The sequence below is a fragment of the Macaca mulatta genome, chromosome 16 (assembly GCF_049350105.2).
Source record: "Macaca mulatta isolate MMU2019108-1 chromosome 16, T2T-MMU8v2.0, whole genome shotgun sequence".
Taxonomy (NCBI): Eukaryota; Metazoa; Chordata; class Mammalia; order Primates; family Cercopithecidae; genus Macaca; species Macaca mulatta.
The window spans coordinates 89,264,795-89,284,320 of NC_133421.1; the positions used below are offsets into that span (position 1 = coordinate 89,264,795).

Genomic DNA, 19,526 nt, shown 5'->3' on the forward strand with positions numbered 1-19,526 from the left:
TAGTGGGGGAGTCACCAGGTGGGGGGGTCCCTGACGCTGTGGTCAGGGAGTCACTGACTGCTATTCACCCTCAGCTGTCATCTCTGAAATGGGAGCCGGCACCACAGCGACTACACTCAGCTAGTCCCTCTGGGGTAACTGGTATGGCACCTTCCCAATCTCACCTCTGAGAACTTGCATCCCAGCCCCATCTCCTGAGGGCCCCTTGGACTTCTGTGCTCCATCCTCCCTCCATGACTTTGCTTAAGGGTTTGTCCTACCTGCAGTCCACCCAGTCCCTGCCCCAGTCCCACCATCATTATCATCTCCTTCTCCTCCTTCCCCTCCTCCTCGTCCTCCTCCTTCTTCTCCTCCCGCTCCCTTCTTTGATTATCCAGACTTGATCTATCAGCCAACAGCTCCCTCATCCCACCCCTGAGCCACAGTATGTCGTATCTTTTCATAGATTTAAAGCACAGCCCCCCAGCCAGACAGGCAACCCCATTAGACCAAGACAAAAACCCAATCCCATTCTTATGGCTTCCATCACTCTGGGCACAGACAACCGTTCAGTGGTGTTCACTGAATTAAACCACTGCCAAAGGCTGAGAGCTGACTTCAGTGAGGCACCTCGATCAGCCAGGAGAGAGGAGGTTCTGCCACAGTAACAAATGGCTGCCGAGTCGCAGCCACTTTTTACAGCGAAGACTTTTTTGCTCATGCTATGTTCCTATCACGGGTCCATCTTGCTCCTCATACAAGGGGCGAGGGTGATAAAGCAACCTCTCTCTGGAACATTCCTGGTGGTCACAACAGAGAGGAAAGAGGGATGGATACACTCCATCCTAACCCGTGGCAGACATGACTTCCAGCCCCATATCAATGACTTTGGTCATTGGCCAAAGAAAGGCATGGAGCTACATGACAGCTCCACACCTGGGCAGAGCAGAGACACCAAATATTTGTGACCAAAGTGAGTCTGTCTCAATGACACTAACCTAGGCCAGTGCAGATCATAAAACACCAGTGCACTCAGGCTGTCCCAGAAGCCTCTGGGCTTTTGCAGAAACAAGAAGGAAGATTTCCCCTCGGGCTCAAGTGGATCTGACCACTCCTTCAGGGGTTGCCTTTAGCTGGGCCAGATTGCAATCTGGATGCTCTGGACACCAAAGCATCAGGCAGGAAAGAAGATGGAATGAAGCAAGAGAAACTGTCAGAGTCGTTACGTCACTCACCACTTCCATTTCTGTGCACACGTGCACCATGGCAAGAGAAACACCTCCACACAGAGGGCCACGGTTGTGTAGATGCTCCCTGGCCTGCCTGGCTCCGAGGCTGAGGACCCTCTGCCCGTTACTTGATATGTGGGAGATTTCCACTTGGTTTCCTGTTGCAGGAAGAGAAGAGAGCTGTACTTGTGCCCACACAGCCAGGGGCTGGAGGAGGGCAGGTGCCACCTGCTCCGGACCTGGCAGGGGAGCACCTCTTGCTGTTCCAAGGAGTTTGGAAGCTGGACCCAGAGGGATTTGGCATGGTTTTCAGAGACACTGCCATGGAGCATCTGCCATGGACCCAGAGCCACTTGGCCATCATAGGGAATCGTGTTAGCCCAGAAGCCAGGTTGCCCCTCTGCTAAAGCCCCCCTCATGCTTGTGTGTGCCTGAATGTGCATGCATATGCCTGCGCATGTATGTGCCTGTGTGTGCATACATGTGCCTGTGTGTGCATCTGTGTGCATGTGTGTGACTGTGTGTGCATGCGTGTGTCTGTGCATGTATGTGCCTTGCATGCCTGTGTATGCATACATGTGCCTGTGTGTGCATCTGTGTGCATGCATGTGCCTATACCTGTGTGTGTGTGCCTGTGCCTGTCCCTGCGTGTATGTGTGTGTATGCACAAGTGTCTGGCCCTGGAAAAGTGAGCATTCAGCCTTGCTTCCACTCTGCGTGTGCTCCTTTTCCACCTCCCCGTAGCCTCTCTTTGTCCATCCCTGATGACTTGGGGAAGGGGAAGACAAGATCTTTCTCTTCTCAATAAATCTCTGTTCAAGATGCAATTCCAACTGGGTGCAGTGGCTCACACCTGTAATCTTAGCACTTTGGGAGGCCGAGGCAAGAGGATTGCTTGAGCCCGCGCTTGAGACCATCCTGGCAACAGAGCAAGACCTCATCTCTACAAAAAACAGAAAAGAAGCTGGGCATAGTGGCATATACCTATAGTCCCAGCTATTTGGGAGGCTACTGAAGCCCAGAATGTTGAGGCTACAGTGAGCCATGATCACACCACTGCACTCCAACCTGGGAGACAGAGCGAGACCCTGTCTCAAAAAAAAAAAAAAAAAAAAAAAAGATGCAATTCCTGGAAGGACCTGAGTGGCTAGCAGCGCCCTGCCCTGTGTGATTGCCCGTGGGATGTGTTTAGATGCTCTTTCCTGAAGGATGAGTTGCCCTTCAGGCCTGTCTCAGCCTCCCAGAGTCATGGGTCACTGATACCCATAATGGGCCTCTGGTGCCTACCTCCACCAGGGCTTCCCACGGATGTGCCAAACCACAGGCTGTCATGGGCACTGCAGGGGACAGGCAAGCCTGTTCCTAAGGGTCCACATCAAGGATGAAAGACCCAAACACGTGGAAAACAAGCAATGAAAGCCATGTCAAGTCAGCACTGGGTGCTGCAGGGGAGGGAGCGCTGGGGACTGGGCAGTGTGGACCCAGTGGCTCTTCCTCAACCATGACCCTGGCCTCCCCAAGCCTCAGCTTCCTCCTGGTAAAGCAGGGTCCTCTTTCACTGGGATGCTTTGAGGATGCAGTGAGCTGATGTGTGTGAAAGGCCTTGATGCATCCATTCACTGGTCTCAGCCATTGTTTAGTCTTTAGAGAGTGAGCACAACGGCAGGTCCTGGGACCCTGTGGTGACTCAGGTCGAAGGGCCCCTGACCTTACGGAAGACAGACAGATGTCATGCAGTGCCCCAGCTGGGGTCAGAACTTCAGGGGCCTATGGGGGTACAAGAGCAGCTAACTGGAACCCCTAAGTGGGGACAGTTAAGGAAGTCTTTCCTTAAGGGAGTGACATTTGAGTTGAGCTCTGAAGACTGGGTTGGAATCAATGACAAGGTCAAGGGGAGAGGGGGAGGAGGCATTCCAAGCAAGAGCTGCCTGTGCAAAGGCCCTGAGGCCTCAAGGAGTGCAAACTCTAGAGGAACGGACTGGCCAGGAGGAATGGTGGCTCTGGTGGCGTTTCATGAAGCACTATGATCATGTTTACATTTTTAAAAGATGCTCTGCCCACGCTCCCCTCCAATCCACCTCCCACTCAGTAGCCAAAGCCTGTGAACCCAGGCAGGAGGCCGCAGCCATGGTCCAGGCCAGAGAAGGTGGTGGCCATGGGAAAGGAGGGAAGTGAACAGAACGAGGGCTTTAGGAGGCGAGATGGGCAAGGTGTGGGGGTGCCTAGAAAGCGGACGTGGCAGGGGATGGAGAGCACAGAGGGAGGAACCCAACCTCCGCCTTGTACAGAAAGTTGGTGGGGGGGTGCTGTCCTCTAAAATGGAGAACGCTGAGAGAGGAGGAGGCAGGGGCATGGACCACAAAAGGACTGGGGCTATGCACATGAACAGACAATTCTCAAAAGAAGATATACAAATGGCTAACAAGCATATGGAAAAATGCTCCACATCACTAATGACCAGGGAAATACGAATCAAAACCACAATGCAATACCACCTTACTCCCACAAGAATGGCCATAACCAACCAATCAAAAAATAATAGATGTTGGCACCGATGTGGTAAAAAGGGAACACTTTTACACTGCCGGTGGGAATGTAAACTAGTACAGCCACAATGGAAAACAGTGTGGAGATTCCTTAAAGAACTACAAATAGAACTACCATTTGATCCAGCAATCCCACTACCAGGTATCTACCCAGAGGAAAATAAGTCATGATACAAAAAAAGATATTTGCACATGCATGTTTATAGCGGCACAATTCGCAATTACAAAACTATGGAACCAGCCCAAATGCCCATCAAATCAATGAGTGAATAAAGAATATATCGTGTGTGTGTGTGTGTGTGTGTGTGTGTGTGTGTGTGTATGAATACTACTCAGTCATAAAAAGGAACAAAATAATGGCATTGACTGCAACATGGATGGAACTGGAGACTATCATTCGAAGTGAAGTAACTCAGGAATGGAAAACTAAACATCATATGTTCACACTCACATGTGGGAGCTAAGCTATGAGGATGCAAAGATTAAGAATGATATATTGGATTTGGGGGACTCTGGGGAAAGTGTGGGGGGTGGGGAGGGATAAAAGATGACATATTGGGTGCAGTGTACACTGCTGGGGTGATAGGAGCACCAATATCTCAGAAATCACCACTAAAAAGCTTATTCATGTAACCAAATATCACCTATTCCCCAAAAACCTGTTGGAATAAAAAAATTAAACAATTAAAACTTTTTAAAAGGCCAGGTGGTGGTTCACACCTGTAATCCCAGCAATTTGGGAGGCTGAGGTGGGTGCATCACTTAAAGTCAGTAGTCGGAGACCAGCCTGGCCAACATGGTGAAACCCCGTCTCTACTAAAAATACAAAAAATGAGCCGGGTATGGTGGCGGGAGCCTGTAATCCCAGCTACTCGGGAGGCTGAAGCAGGAGAATTGCTTGAACCTGGGAAGCAGAGATTGCAGTGAGCCAAGTTCGCGTCATTGCACTCCAGCCTGGGTGGCAACAGCGAGACTCCGTCTCAAAAATAAATAAAAATAAAATAAAATAAAATAAAAAATATTTAAGGCCTGGGGGAGGTCTAGAAATGTTCAGGAGGAGGGACCTGGGTGAGCTGGCACTTGGGTATTGGCTGAGCCCTGGTCCAACCCAGGGCAAGTGAAGAAAGAGGATGATACCTCGAGGAACTCCCAGCAGCAAAGTGCCAGTAGAGAGGATGAGCCCAGGAAGCAAGAGGGTCTGAACTCAGTGTGGACAGATGAGCCTGACGGGCCAAGAGACAATAGGAAGTGAAATGCTAGGAGGGACTGGGTGGGGCCGAGCAGTGAGCTGGGACCAGACGGGAGAGGAGCTGGACACAGGCCTTCTTTGACCAAGCCTTCGTGTGTCCTGGTGGCACCGACCCCCAGCTGCGCTCCCGTGTCCACCAACCAGCCTTCCCATCTCCCAGGCTGGGGCCCTCAGACTGGGGTGATTCCCAGCATGGAGGAGTGCACCTGGTGTGGACTGAGTGCAGAGATGCCCCAAATGTTCACGTGTCCATGAAAACATTCCCTTTGCAATGTGACTTTGTAGCTCCTTCCACCAAGAAGCAGGGTCTACTTCCTTGCCCTTTGGATCAGGGCTGGCCTCCAGCCCAAAAGATGTCCTAGACACGAGGGTGCCCCAGTTCCGGGTGCGGCCTCCGCGGGCCTTGCTCACTTCTGGTTCTGTCTTGGGGCCCAGGTACAGATGTGTGAGCAAGCCTGAGCGAGCCTGCTGGAGAAGGAAGAGCCAGAAGAAGCAGGGACCTGTCTCAAGTCCAGCAGCCTCCAGCCCACCTGCCAGCTGACCACAGAGGCCCCAGCAAGCCCAGCTGGGACCAGTCAAGCATGGCCCAGCTCAACAGAAGGGCCCAAATGACCCCTAGACTCATGAGCAAGGACAACAACTGCTGTTTCAAGCTACAGCATTTTGGGGCGTGTTTGTGATGCAGCAGTCGCTGACTGGTACACCCTTCCCCCAGGGGCATGAGGACGTTCCTCAACTTCATCCTGCTTCCCAGGATTAGCTAGAACCCAACAGAGCCATGTGGCTAAATCCATTCTGGTAGGGCTTGTAATTGAGTCACTTGGTGAGATCTTCAGTTTGATTTTCTCTTTTCATATGTTTTCAATCAGAAATATCAGAAGCTGTTTTGAATGTCCCTGCAGAGTTCTCAGAAGCATCCTCTCCCGGGTTTCTCTGGAGAGCCCATCTTATTTGTTGGAGAGTGTATTCTCCTGCAGCTTTTCAAATGCTACATTTTCCTCTGACGGCAGCCAGGGCATTTGATTGCATGAGAGATGGTGATGTGGTTGCAACGGCTGTCGATATTCCTTTATGACTCTGAATTTGCATCTGTGCAAGGCTGGTAATACTTATCTGAATTCCAGGCACAAACAAATGAAACTTATTTAAAATAACTGGGAAAATTCCACACTGGAGGTAAAATAAAAAATGGATTTGCTGCTACAGATGCAGAAACCGGTCCAAGAAAGATCACTGGAAATCGACTCAATAACTGTCCAGTCCCAAGAATTCTGTAGCCAGAGTAACTGGTGGGTGCAAGACAGAAAGGTGGACCATGGAGGCCCAGACCACCCACCCTGTGGTGGTCTCCTCGACTCTCCAAGATGCCCCGCAACCCTGAGAACAGGAAGGTGGTGTGAGGAGAAGGGAGCACGGCTGGTCATGACAGCCTCTTTCCACACTCGGTCACTGTGGTGCCAGCATCCTTCCTGTGCAATGTAAGGGGCAGCAGTGGTGCCCACACTGCATGGGAGAGGCTCCATGGAGCCCAGGTGGCATGACCTTACACAGCACGTCCACGGCAGCCTGATCCCAAGACCTCCACCTTACAGTCCAGTGTCCTTTGCAGGAGACACCAGCAAGGCTGGGGACCCCAGCCCCTGCTGTTTTCATCCTAACTTGGACTTATCTGTTGTGATGGCCAGGCCAATCCTGTTTGGGAGAAGGGGGCTGGTGAGAGTAACCAGGGGACACCAGCATCGCCTACAAACCCAGTAGAACCACTCAGCCAGGACCCTCAGCCCCAAGTTGCCCAAGTCGCTCAGCCAGGCGAGGTCCCCCCACAGAGCAGCAGGCCAGCCAGAAAGCTTTAGACCACAAGCTTCGGACCAGGTGGCACCTAGGAAGGGAGGGGGTATGTAACCAGGGAACCACAGGACCTTGATCCAGGTCCCACTTGGAAGCAGGGGGAAAGGCTGTGGGAGAATCGATGGAGGAGCCCGGGGGAAGCAGACAGAGCTACTTCACAGGAGGATGGAACATTTGAGTTGGGTCTTTTTTCTTTTTACAGATGGGCTCTCACCCAGGCTGGAGTGCAGTGGCACAATCATAGCTCACTGCAACCTTGAACTCCTGGACTCAAGCAATCCTCCCCCCTCAGCTTCCTGAGTAGCTGGGACAACAGGGGCATGCCAACATGCCTGGCTCTTTTTTTAAAATGTTTGTGTAAAGAAGGGGGGTCTTGCTATATTGCTGGTCTTGAACTCTTGAGCTCAATCCATCCTCCCACCTTGGCCTCCCAAAGTGCTGGGACTGCAGTCGTGAGCCACCTTACTCGGCCTGAGTTGGGTCTTGAGGCATGAATAGGAGTTTCCAGGTGGGGTGCAGTTGCTGGAGCTGGCCCATGCAGATCCAGCTCTGGAGCTCACGGTAATGTTCATAAACAAATGAGTTTGAGCCTTACTTGAGCCAGGCCCAAGACTGGGCATTTTCTCACGTGTTTTTTAACGCACTTGACGACGGATCTTACTCTCCCCCTGGGGACTCGGTGCAAGGAGACATTCTGGGCTTCACCCCACCACGAAGACCAAAAAACATCCTAAGGGCAGGCTTGGCATCAAATCCTCCTCCTGCCTCTCCAGGAGCCGAGCACAGACCTTGCTGCAGCCAGGAAAATAAATAATAGTTGACCAAGGTACTGACCACCCTCACCCTGGGTTAGGAAGAACCTGCAAGCCGATTTCTCTTTGATCTGTTGAGCTATGGCCCACCCCACACCTCCTTCACTGCTGTTTGCTTCCCTAAAAATGAACAGCACCCTGCAGGTGTCCCCACCCTTAAGCACAGCCCTCCCCTGAAAGACCTGTCCTGAGCCTGGACCTGGGCCATATAGCGAGACCCTGTCCTGAGCCTGGACCTGGGCCATATAGTGAGACACCGTCCTGAGCTTGGACAGGTCTTTCAGGGCACAGCAGTGCTCGAGGGCAGGAAACTTAAGGAATGCCTCAGAGGGGGCATCAGCGCTGGGGCTATCATAACACAGGACCACACACTGGCGGCCACAAACAACAGCATAGATCCTCTCGCGCTGCGGCAGGCTGCTGTCTGAGTCAGGGTGTGGAGTCCGGCAGGTGGGCTCCTTTTGGGGGCTCTGAGCGAGAATCCACCCCAGGCCTCTCCTGGCTTTGGGTGCTCCCCTGAGTGCCGGTGGCCTGTGGCTGCCTCGGCCCAGCCAAGTGCTGTCTTCTCCCTGTCTCTCCACATCACCCTCCCGTTTGTGCCTCTGTGTCCTGATATACCCTGAGGATAAGGACACCAGTCCTGTTGGATTAGGGCCCCCCATCCCCTCTGAGAAGACCCTGTCTCTAAGGTCACATTCTGAGGTCCCAGAGGTTAGGACATCAACATGGCTTTTTGGGAGGACATGATTCAGCCTGAGCGGATAGCCTCTTCCCTCCCAATCCCCTCCCTGCTGCCTGCCCAGGCTCCTGGAGCTTCCCCGGGAGGCCCTGGGCGCTGTACCAGAAATGCACGGGGAGGAGCTGGGACCCCCTGGAAGGGGCTCTGGAGAACAGCAGTGAAGAGGGGTCACACGCACCCCAACACCCCCCGCGCACCCCGACACCCCCACGTGGGTTTGGCCTGCATCGTCCCACCATGGGGGGTCTGTCCTTCCAGGTCTCGGCAAGGCCCGGGCACGCTGGGGAGGGCTGTCAGTTCAATGGTGGACACCGGCGTTTGATGTGGAGATTTGGCAGTGAGAACGGATGTGCCTCCGCGCGAGGTTTATATAAAATGACAGCTTCTGGAAAATGAAACCCTCAGATTAAAAAAGAAGAAGAAAAGGAAAGAGGAGGAAGAGGCAGCAGGGAAGGTGCCCTCCACCCCCCACGCATTCCCTGGAGGGCACTTCAGGGGCCATGGGGGCCTGGGAGACAAATGCCCCATTTGGGGGTGCTTCCTGTGCTGCCCAATGTGCCTTAGCTTTGCCCCAACACCGCCTCCCCACCTCCCCATTCAGACCCCCCCCCCAGGCCACACACTTCTTTACTGTCTCCATCTGTCCTATCCCCAGGATAAGAACCCCAGGGGACGAGGCCCTGGTAGGGGACAGACACGCGCCAAGATAGCACACGGTAAAAGACAAGCAATTATTTGGAAACTTTCACATGACTGTCATTTTAAAAGGGAGGGGGCTAGATGGAGGCAAAGACTCCAAGAATCCTTCCTAGGAAGCCCACAAAAGCAAAGATGGATTGCACATAATTGCCCTTTGTTTAAAAGGCACATGGATATTCCTGCAGAGCTGGAAACTCATTCTTCACACAAAAAAGCTTCCAAAAATTGCAACCTATTTGTTGCCAAGTTTGGGACTGTTATTTCCTTCCCAGCCCCCTTGGGTTGCTTTTTATTTTTTAATGACCTGAAATGTAAATTGCCTTCCCTGTGGGTCTCCTGGGGCTGGGATGATGTCTAGGGAAGTCCGCCTCCCAGGACATCCCAGCTGGGGCTCCTCCAGGAAAGGAGGCGGAAAGTCTAGGATACCAATGAAGCTCACTCTGGCCACCTGGCACCGAAAGTGGAGCAGGAGACCAGACCTCTTCCCCTGCCTTCTCCCTGGATGCCGCGTGTCCACCCCCTGGCATTCAGATGGCCCCTTTCTCACCAGAACGAAAAGGAGAAAGCAAGGACATCAGCTCAGCCCTAGGGTAAGAGTTCTCATCGCCACAAGGCCCCCGGGAGGACAATGGCAAACACAGCCAACATGGACCCCACCCCAAATCTCAAAGAAATCTTCAATGAACCCCAAGAAGGGGCCTCGAGACTGCAGCCAACTTCTCAGAATTCACCAAGCATCCAGCCTCTTGGGAGTGCAAAAGAAGCCTGCAAGCAGCTTTCCAGCCCTCGGAGGGACGAGAAGTTCCCGTGTCTGCTGGGGCCCCGGGAGCAGGGAGCTGTCGCTGCCCCTTCCTACCAAGCCTGCTGACTGTTCCAGAAACAAGGAGTCCAGGAGAAAAGCCAGGATGGGGGATAAAGGTTCCCACATGAGGGGAGATCCCAGAGAGGCCTCCTGAACCCGGCAGTCACGTGGTCCTGGGGGTTGGCACCCATCGCCATGTGTTCCCCCGGCACAGGTGTCACTGGGGGCCAAGGCTTTGGAAGTCACTGCTGGAATGAGCCCTGCTATCTCAGGGGCTTCCTTCATCTCGAAACTCAGAGTGTTGTCACAGCCACGCTGCCACTCTAGAATTCCTGGGGACAGGAGACACACGATGGCCAGGACCAATCCTGGCACCAAAAAGGAGAACCCCCAGCCAGGCTCTGCCCATCCGACGGACACCAGACTCTTTGGTACACATTTATTGGGCACCTACTGTGTTCCAGGCACAGCCTGAAGTGATAAAAGCCAGGCACAGCAGCGAAGGTCCCAGGAGAAGGTGGCGGCCGCCCCCAGCCCCCAGCCCATCCCCATCTTTCCTTCCTCTTGGGCCTCCTGTCTCCTCTGGATTTCAGCCCCAAACAGTAGCGTGTTCTCTGTAGGGTCACCGCCTTTGCTTGGAGCCCCTGAAAACAGAGTCTGGGGCAAGGGTTGGGGCACAGATTGCTGGTTTGAAAGCAAGTCCAGGAAGCTGGCGTGCGGTTATCCGGGAGCCTGACGAGGATGGAATAAAAGCTATGTGTGCATGTGTGTGGAGGGGGATGCACGTACAGAGGGTGTGTGGAGGGGTGTGCATGTGTGGTGTGTGGCACGTGTAAACGTGTGCATGTATGTGGTGTGTGCAGTGTGTGTATGCGGAGTGTGGAGTATTGTAGTGTGTGCACACATGCATGCACTGTATATGGGGTGTGTGCAGGGGTGGAGTGTTGTGTGTGCACGCATGCATGCACGTGTGTGTGGGATGTGGAGTATTGTGTGTGCATGCATGCATGTATGTATTGTGTGTGTGGAGTATTGTCATGTGTGCATGCATGCACGTGTGTGTGGGATGTGGAGTATTGTGTGTGCATGCATGCATGTATGTATTGTGGTGTGTGTGGAGTACTGTCATGTGTGCATGCATGCATGTGTGTGTGTTTCTGCAGGGTGTGGAGCACTGTCGTATGTGCACACATACGTGTGCGTGTGGGTGTGGTGTGTGTGGAGTATTGCCGTGTGTGCACACATGCGTGTGTGTGTGTGGTGTGTGTGTGCTGTGGAGTATTGTGTGTGCATGCATGCACGTGTGTGTGGGATGTGGAGTATTGTGTGTGCATGCATGCATGTATGTATTGTGTGTGTGGAGTATTGTCATGTGTGCATGCACGCATGTGTGTGGTGTGTGTGGGATATGCAGTACTGTCATGTGTGCATGCATGCATGTGTGTGTGTTTCTGCAGGGTGTGGAACACTGTTGTATGTGCACACATATGTGTGCGTGTGTGTGTGGTGTGTGTAGTATTGCCGTGTGTGCACGCATGCATGTGTGTGTGTGGTGTGTGTGTGGAGTATTGTCGTGTGTGCATGCATGCATGCATGTGTATGTGTGGGGGGGTGGAGTATTGTCATGTGTGTACATATGCATGCCTGTGTATGTGTGTGGTGTGTGAACATACGCATATGTAAATGTGTGTGTGGTGTGTCCAGTGTGTAATATGTGTGGAATGTGTAGTATGTGCACACATGTGCATGTGTGGTGAGTGCATGTGTGTGGACATGTGTGCGTGTGTGTAGTGTGAGAATGTGTATGTGTGTTTATACAGTGTTATTGAACAGGTCACCCTGTGGGCAACTGGAGCTGGATCCATGGGGACCTTCCAGGTCACCCCGTGGACTGCCTGTTCCTGGGAAGGCTGGGTGGGGAGTGGTTCCCTTTGCACACTCCCACCTGCTCTGTGAACACACTCCCTCCTCTCCCACTGAGCTGAGCCCAGGACAAGCAGGTTCAGGACGCCAGGACTCTCCCAGGGACAGCCACTCCCAAGGTGGTCCCGGCAGGCCCAAACCAAGGCTGTTGTCTGTTTCAGACGGCACTGCAGCATGGGACCCTTGACAGGGAAATGTACAGGTGGTCCTGGCACATCCCAAATGTTCTGTACGACGGCAGCACCTTAGACTTCATCCCACAGCCATGTGCTCCCCTGCCCCTTCTCACTACTCAGAAGGAGCCTGGCACACCCACCACCCACACCCCTGCTTCCATGGCCCCCTGCACTCCTGACCTGGCACACCCTCCACCCCATACCCCTGCTCCCGTGGCCCCCTGCACTCCTGACCTGGCAGGCCCCAAACCACAGACTGCTTAGTGGCAGCAACCACCAGGTGAAAAGCATGAGTGATCGGAGGTGGGGGTCAGGGAAGGTAGCCCCCACTGGGCTCTTGCCACTCTCGGGGGACAGAGGTGGGTGGCAACTGCTCCAGGGAGGGGTGCAGGTGCAGAGAAAACCCATGAGAGAGGAACACGTGTGTCCACAGCCTACTCTCGGCAGGCAGACACCCCCAGGAGACCCCACATCCCACCAGCACGGACACCACCTGCCCTTCCCTGGCAGCTCCCAATCCTCCCTCCTTCTCCCAGCTCTTTTTTTGTAAACTAAGTCTGCTTCTGGAGGGCGCGTCATGTGTGCACGCCTGTACACGCATGCCGAGTTTTTATTCCAATCCTTAAATGAGGTCTTTGCTGAGAATTTACAATTCCCCTGTGGCCTCAATCTTGCAAAGACTGCTTTTTTAACGCTGTTAGGCCTTCATTCTAATAAGCCTCCTCCTTATTACAGAACCAGGTCACATTGCCTTGACACCGCCAGAAAATCTCTCATCGGCCGCGGGAGGGTGGGCGTGGAGAGAGGGGCTACCAGAGGAAGGGGCAGAGAGCTGGGAACACTGAGGGAGGACTCCTTTCTTAATTCAATGAAACTCTAAAATAATCTAATTTCTGAGAACCAGAGTGGCCTGCTCACTTTAGATAACTTTGTGATGTGGTTGTGGCTCCTACACATGTTAGTTTTCTTTTCTGTATCTTGATTTTGAAAATGACAAGAGGAGTCCGGGAGCAACAGAACCCGATGGGCACACTGGGCACCAGTTCAGGTCCCGGCCTCGGGCAGTCGGTCATCTGCGGCGGCCCAACGTCTGTTCTCCCTGCTCCCAAGGGCCAGGAGAGGAAATGGAGAGAGTATGGCACCAGAGGGCTCCAGGACAGAAACCAAAACCTGCTGGCACTTGCTGGGTGGGGAGGCACTTGGACCAAAGGGTTGGGGCACCTGGGGAATCCATCAGTCAAACTCTCTGTCCTCCCTCTTCCTGAGATAGCTGTTTTTAGGTTCAAGGGGATACAGAGGAAGCACGCAATTGAGGAAGATGAACCTGCCTGTGTCTGACTCATCCGGACAGAGCAACCGTCCCTCCTGCATTCTCGCAACATTGATTAAGCACTTACTATGTGCCAGAGAGGGCAGAGGTGTCCCCTGACCCCCCTTCTCCACCGGAAGTAGAAGGGTCTCAGAACTAAGGGCTGAGACGGCGCTGGAATGTTCTTTAAGACCCCTGGAAGCTTTTAAGACTGAGGGGGTTAGTCCAGAAACAAGGTCTTTCTTCTAGAAGATTCTGCACATGGAGCTGTGGAAATGGCACTCTGCGGGGCAGCAGGGACAAACAAGAAGTGGAAGACATAGCCCTGACCCTCTGGAGGCACCTGGAGGCACCCAGGCCACAGCAAGGAAAGAGACGGAAATAGCTTGCTGTCCCCAGATGCTCCTGTTCACACCACCAGCCAACCCCCTCCAGGCCCTGCCTCCCACATGCTGACTTCAGAAGCTGTCCACTCCAGGGCCACCTGGGCCTAAAGCCGGCTGTGCAGCCCAGCCCCTGCGCAGGGAGGACTCGAGCCACACAAACCCAGCACCTCAAGGTTCTTGTTTCTGTCCCTGGGACCACAGGACCCGACAGTACTCTTCCTTGAGGGCAGTGTGAGCAGGGCCAATTTTTTAAATATAGAGATGTAAATCAATGTGACGTCTAACATAAGGCACCTTACAAATCAGAGGCCATCTTTTTAAACTTGGATGTCAAAGAGCACCACGCCCACACTAAGGTTCTGGCGTCCAGGGTCCAGGGGTGTAGGCAGCCGTGAGGCCTTCCAGGGACACCTCTGAACACGCAAGGAAGCACCCACCCAGCGCTTCCCCACCCTCGGCACACCCCAGAAGCCACCCTCAGAAGCCTCCACTGGCGATTTCTGAGTTTTCACATGTGGTTCCTCTTATCCTCCATCCCCTGTGGGTGCGACACAGAGGGCCAGAAGGTTTGCATTTACTGGGTCCTCAAAGAGGAGACCAGACGGGACCATGTTTGGCACAAGTGCTGACCAAGAACGGAGTCCTCAGGACACACCCCCAGGAGACGCTGATCCCACTCCCTGGGATGACGCTCCCCATCTCACCCTTGCAGTAACAAGATGAATGACCCCCACCCCCGCCTGGAGAGCCATCGGCATTGAGAGAAAGGAGCCACTTTCCAGGTGTGCCGAGGCTGACCGTAATGGGGCCACCAAGGTGCAAGGTCAAGCTCACCAGAAAGAAACCGGCGCGCAGACACACAGCTCCCTGGAGCAGCAGACCTGGGTCCCCAGACCAGGAACCTGATCCCGCCACTGAGCCCCACAGCGCCCCAGCAAAGAACATGCTCAGTCAGCAACCGCTCGCTGGGCACCTGCTTTGTGCCAGGCACTGGGCTAAGCACTGAGAATACCAGATGAAGACAAGACAGTGCACCAGGTCCACATGCTTTAGGATTAAATCACACTGACAGCTCTGCCATCTTTCCTTTCCACTAAAATGGACTGTGGATCTCTTTCCACATCCATGAAAAGCAGCTGCCTAAAACCCACCGTGTGTATGAATAGGCCATTCTCTCTTTAACGCTTTTAACCAATCCCCGGCTGCAGGGAGTGTGTTAGCAGCGGGGAGACCTGTGGGAAGTGGCATGCCAGCCGCGCAGAGGGGAGGACGGACCTGGCGCCTCCCTCTAAGCCGGCCGCCAAGTCACGAGGGGCTCCTATGCTTTCCAAAAACCCTCCTAGAGGAAGAGCAAGGTGGCAGCCCTTGGCCCGTGGGCAGCAAATTCTTGGATTCTGCAAAACATAATTGTGAAGCCCAATCTGCCAGCGGAGAAATATGCAGCGCATTCACAGGCTAAATATAAATAATATTGATTCATCTGCCATCTTGAATTATCCATTCCACTTCTGTTTTCCATTAGCATCAATAATCACGAGTGTACTCCCCTGTGGACGGGGTATATTACGCTCCGAAGGATGCAGCTGGCCCCAGGGTCACACATCTGGAGGAGTCTCAGGATATCTTCCAGAATTATCTGGCATCTTCTAGAGCAATCCAGAACCTCCCTGGTACTTTTCCCTCCCTCTCATCTACTCCTCACTCCAAGCCCAGGAAAGAGGGGTGGCTCAAAGAGACATCTGAGACCCCCCTTTCGGAGGCAGTCTGCTCTATTTGGCAGCTGACTCTGGTTCTGGGAAACAATCGCACAAGCTCCAAGGTTCACTTCCAGGGAAGGAGGGAAGGAAGCTCCTGGGGCTGATGCACAGCCCCACTGAACCCGCAGGGCAGAACCAGGGCCCATTTCCTCTCTGGGCCAGAAACCACAGTGACTGTCCTGCAGATCACCAGGGTCCTTGTCCCTCTGACAGCCCTGTGCCCCGAGGCCCTGGGGCTCTCTGATTAGCAGGGAGAGAGTGTGCCTAGCACCAGCCAGGGGTGGACCAGGGCCTCCGGCACACCCTCCCACCCCTTCTCAGTGGAGCCTCTAGAGGCAGAAATAACCAAGGCATGGAAACCCACCAGGGCCACCCACCGTGGGCCCAGCCTGGCCACAGAGCTAATGAGCCACAAAGACCCCTGCCCCCCAGCCAGCTGTCAGAATTCAACAAATGTTGACGGAGAACGGACTATGAGCGGAGAGTCATGCTGGGTGCTCTGGGGAGATGTGGATCAGCTGCAGCCCCTGCCCGCAAAGCACTTACAGCCCAACACGGGAGACGGAGCTGCAGACGCCCACTGTGATTTTTTGCTCTTCCTTCTCAGTGCTGATTACAGCTCCCAGAAAGTGCTATGGAAAGCAGGTGCTGACTTCAGGCCCAGAGGAAGGCTTTGTGGATGCTTCTCATGTCCTCTGCGTGCCTGTCTACGTCAGTACGTCCCACTTGCTCACCGCCTTAGATACACCCAATGATAACCTATGGCTTCGCTATGTCCCGTGTTGATAGAAGGATCCAAAACCTTCCCATCGGCCTTCACCATCTACTTAATGAGCCAAGCCACTCCTAGGACTCTGCAAGAGAAATGCTGGGGTCACCCCTGGCCTCGGCCTCCCTCCTGCTGGCCACACATAAGAAAGGACTTCATGAGGGAGACCCCCCTGGCTGCCGCACACAGTCACCCCAAATGCTTCCTGGAGAAAGCACCTGTCCTCACACTGCGAGCTCATGAGTTTGCCAAAAAGGCAATGCAGGAGCCTGAGATCACCTCCTGTCTTGCTGCTAAAATATCCCAGCCATGGAAAAGCAAGACTGGCCTCAAATTGGGGAATCTGGTCTTGCCAGCCCAGCTGTGCTCCAGGGACTCCGGTTTGCATTGGGAATGAGAGAGGGCTGGCCGGGTAAGATGGCAAGACAGACACAGTCCTCCTACAGACTTGTAGAAGGGCTTTCTGCCCGCCCCCACCCGGGGCAGAAAGAGGAGGCACGAGGGAAAACAAGAGCCCTGGCCAAGAATGAGCCCTCTGCTGTCATCCTGTGTGTGGCCCTGTGGCCCAGCACCAGCACTGGGGAGCAGTTCTCCCGGCCTGACAGGAGGAAGGGATGGCCTAGTGAGGCGGGAAACAGAGGGAAAGGTTGAGACCACTTGGGACAAGAAGGGTCTGGGAAGGCCCTCCTCACTGGTCACTACAGCCTGACACTTAGAAGGTACCACCTGATTTCAGCCTCTGCATCCACAGTCACCTACTAAGTGCCCCCTGTAGGCAGGGGTTGGCTCCTGCCTTCCCAGGAGAGAGGGAGGACAGCTTCTCCCTGTGGCCAGCAGGGAGCAGACACCCCCAAAAGCCACTGGGGCTGCAGGGCCCCCAAAGTGGAAATGACCTGCCAGTCTGTCCATCCCATGGGGGAGAAACAATGGGACCCCAGGCAGGGGGCATTTAGGGCAAACCGCTGGCCCACAGCATGAACTCTCCTCTTTGCAGCTAATTTTTGGGCTGCATGGGCCACATCTGGGCCCTGGGACTCCCCACGGAGCCATGGCAGGTAGGAGGATGGAACCCCACAGTCTGAAGAGCACAGAGGAGCCTGGTCAGAAGGAGTCTTGGTTTCTTTATTCCTCCTTGACCCACCCTCTTTCCCATCCCTCACTAGCAATTCTCCCCAAAACCCCCCTGCAGATATCTGCATCTCAGTAGCATTGCCTGGGCACAAGCCACAGGAGCAGGAAGCACTGCCTGCTGGAGGCCGGCCAACAGGTGCAGGGGCCTCAGCTGCCACTGCCTTTACACACGTGGCCAGTACAAAAGAGCACTCCAGGAGGAAGTTGGTGGCAATGCAGAGACGACCATGCACACGCATACATGCACACACACACACATGCACACGCACACACGCTCATGCACACACATACATGTGCGCGCACACACGTACACACACACGCACATGCGCATACACTCACACACATGCACACGCGCACACACCCTCCTCGTTGTTAAGGACCTTAACTTAGAATGATGTATTCTCTGTTCTCCTGGCTATAATTATTTTAGCGTGGGAGACAAATTCCGTCTCCAGCATCTCAGAAGTGCAATGTTGGAAAATCACATCCCATGGTCCTGGAAGATCCCTACCTTCTCCAGCTCTTTTCCTCCACACAGGAGCACAAACAGGCCCTTCCAAGGGGTGAACCCTGGAGGTTTTAATTCCTCCTCCAAGCAGCTCCACGTAGAGCAACAGAGACGCAAGGACCGTGCAAGTAACCATGGCAACTCAAGGAAGTTTAAAAAAATAAGTTTTTGAGTTGTTGAGTTATTTGGTGCTTAGGTGGGTTGGACTCTTGCCTTCCTTTTGGAGATAAGGCCTCTGAATGGTGCTTTTAATGAGCTTTGTGGGCACCATATGGAAGGCAGCCTGTGCCCCCAGAATCTCACGACCTTTGAAGGGGGAAGCAAGTGTCTCATCTCAGTCCCAGAGTCCCGGGCAGGTCTGTCCTCAGATCAGGTTGCTCCCCGTGGGGTGACCTTGAGCCAGGGTGGCCCCTCCTCAACCTTCCACCCACCCACAGAAGTGCTGCATGCCTCCCCCTCCCCAAGAGACCCGACATTTAGAGGAACTCTTACAGTACCCAGTTACTCTGCAATCCAGACCCCCCAGGACCCCAAATATTCATCCCAAGACACCCACAGGGGCAAGTTTCCATGCATACATCTCCTAAGTGGAGGAAGAGGGTCAGGCTACCCCTGCGAGCATACGAATATGCTGGCCAGCGTGCATGTGTGCAGGAGACCAGTGCAACTCCATCCCCACATGACATGACCCCACGGCCCACACTCGGAAATTCCCAGGGCCCCGTGAAGGGTCCAGCTGGCCTTGATGGAGGCGAATGGGAGCCGCTGTCCTGGGGTCAGCCCTTCTCTGTGCAGGCCACAGCAGCAGGTGTGCTGTGCCAAAGGTCATCCTCGCGTGTGCCGATGGGGTGTGTGTGTGCTCACACAGGCACAAAAGCACGCATGCTGCTATTCACACCCTGACCGTGAAGCCGCCACAGCAGGCCACATCCTGTGGCTCCCAAGGGCAGGCTGCCTTGACCACCTGCTGCACACCTCCGACAGAACCATGGCAGAGCCCCAGCCCCCCAGCAAGAGTTTGTTGCAGGTCGGTGCCAGGAGAGCTGAGAAGCGCTTGGGGCCAGCACACAGCTTGGGCCACAGCTGCAGAGGCAAAGGGCTGGGCTACCTGGCTGGGGAAAAAGGAATATTTTCTTAAAGGGAGAAAAATCCTAAATGGCCCTCGCAGTCTCTTGGCGCACATAATTGTAGTATCCAAGTTAATGAAAGGCCTGGCACATGGGCTGAGTCACAGCAAACGCCCAGCCCTGCACCTCACATGCAGCAGCTCGTAGAAATCAGACGATGGCGGGCAGGGGGCGGGGGGGCCCACGAAATAAAGAGCATTTCCAGGAATGGCAAGTCTCCCACGCGGGATCATATCATCAATTAGCCAGTGGGAGGGCCGAGGAGTGCTGGCATCTCATTTCCACAAAGACAAAGTTTCCTTGAGGAAATTGCCAGAGTCTTCAAGGTACTGAAATAACACACAGAACAAATGAAGAAGGACGGCCGCAGGGCTTGGCGGATGCTCAGAAGCCCAGCTCCCGGCAGCCTTGCAGAGGGTGTGTGTGTTTAAAGACACAAGTGGAGCCTGCGATGTCCAAGAGGCAAGCACTAGTACCCACACACGACACACACATGTGCTCACACATGTACGGCACACATATGCTCATGCATGCACA

The 19,526-nt window shown here is 54.0% G+C and overlaps 2 protein-coding genes across 21 annotated transcripts in view; one reads left to right on the forward strand and one right to left on the reverse strand.

Moving 5' to 3' along the window:
• Positions 1-19,526, reverse strand: part of RBFOX3 (RNA binding fox-1 homolog 3) — a 523,127-nt gene that overhangs the window by 492,807 nt on the left and 10,794 nt on the right. The window lies entirely within an intron of this gene.
• Positions 13,527-19,526, forward strand: part of CBX2 (chromobox 2) — a 192,913-nt gene continuing 186,913 nt past the window's right edge. Inside the window, exon 1 of the mRNA XM_077973133.1 lies at positions 13,527-13,530. The gene's annotated coding sequence lies outside the window, so the exon portion shown is untranslated. The remainder of the gene's footprint in view (positions 13,531-19,526) is intronic.